Here is a 941-nt window from a genome sequence, read left to right as displayed (position 1 = left end):
TCTGGCCGCTCTTGGGCTTCGAACGATAGCACCCGGTGTCTCTGCAATATTCGTAGCCATCCGCAGTGCTGCTTCGGCCGCTTCCCTTGCCTCCTTCTCCCGCATTCGCCCCGCCTCTGAGGCATCTAGCTTAGCCTGCATTTTCTTCAACTGTTCCTCCAGAGCCCGCAACTTAGACCCATCCGACATTCGACTCATCCGACATTCGGAAAATATTTATTTTTCGTTCGAAAATCCTCGTTTGAGAATTCTCTACCAGAGGGAAAGAATTGCGGCACCCATTTTCCCCCATTCAAAAAACCTGTGAAAAGACACCACGGTTTACTGTTGTTTTGCGTCCCCCCCTCCTAAAAATATACGGTCCGTAAACACAACGTACACACGACAAATGACGATACGCGGCTACGACAGACCACAGCCTTCCTCGACTGAGAACATGAGAGTTCCTCAGGCGCCTTGACCAGGTCGTCGTTGTCTCGCTCGCTGTCAGTGCGCTTCCGTTTCCGGGGGATCCCGCTAGACCCCACTACTTCCTCCGCGGCTTTCAACAACTCCGGGATCCTTTGGGGCTGCGACACTCCGTCAATCCAATGCCTTGCCTCGGCGGCAGACACCCTGACTACACTCACTCCGCACTGGAACCCAACAGGTTGCACATTTAGCGTGTTGTGCTCTTTCGCAACCACCTGGCACGGCACTGACCACCTGTGGGCCTTCACGAAAACCGACGGCGACCCTCTATGACTCTCCGGCGACCGCTCATGTAACCTGTACAGCACCACGTCACCAAGCGCGATGTCGCGCTCGTTTTCCTCAGTACCAAGCTCCTCTTCAGTCATCATACCCGTCGACACGTATTTCAACATCGTCGGGAAACGCAACTCCAGAAGTGCGTCCACTCTCACAGCCTCCGGCCGCATTAAAGGCAACTCATTTGAGTA

This window comes from Gregarina niphandrodes (genome assembly GCF_000223845.1).
Source record: "Gregarina niphandrodes unplaced genomic scaffold scaffold00044, whole genome shotgun sequence".
NCBI classification, from domain to species: Eukaryota; Apicomplexa; class Conoidasida; order Eugregarinorida; family Gregarinidae; genus Gregarina; species Gregarina niphandrodes.
Note: the sequence above shows the minus strand (reverse complement) of the source record.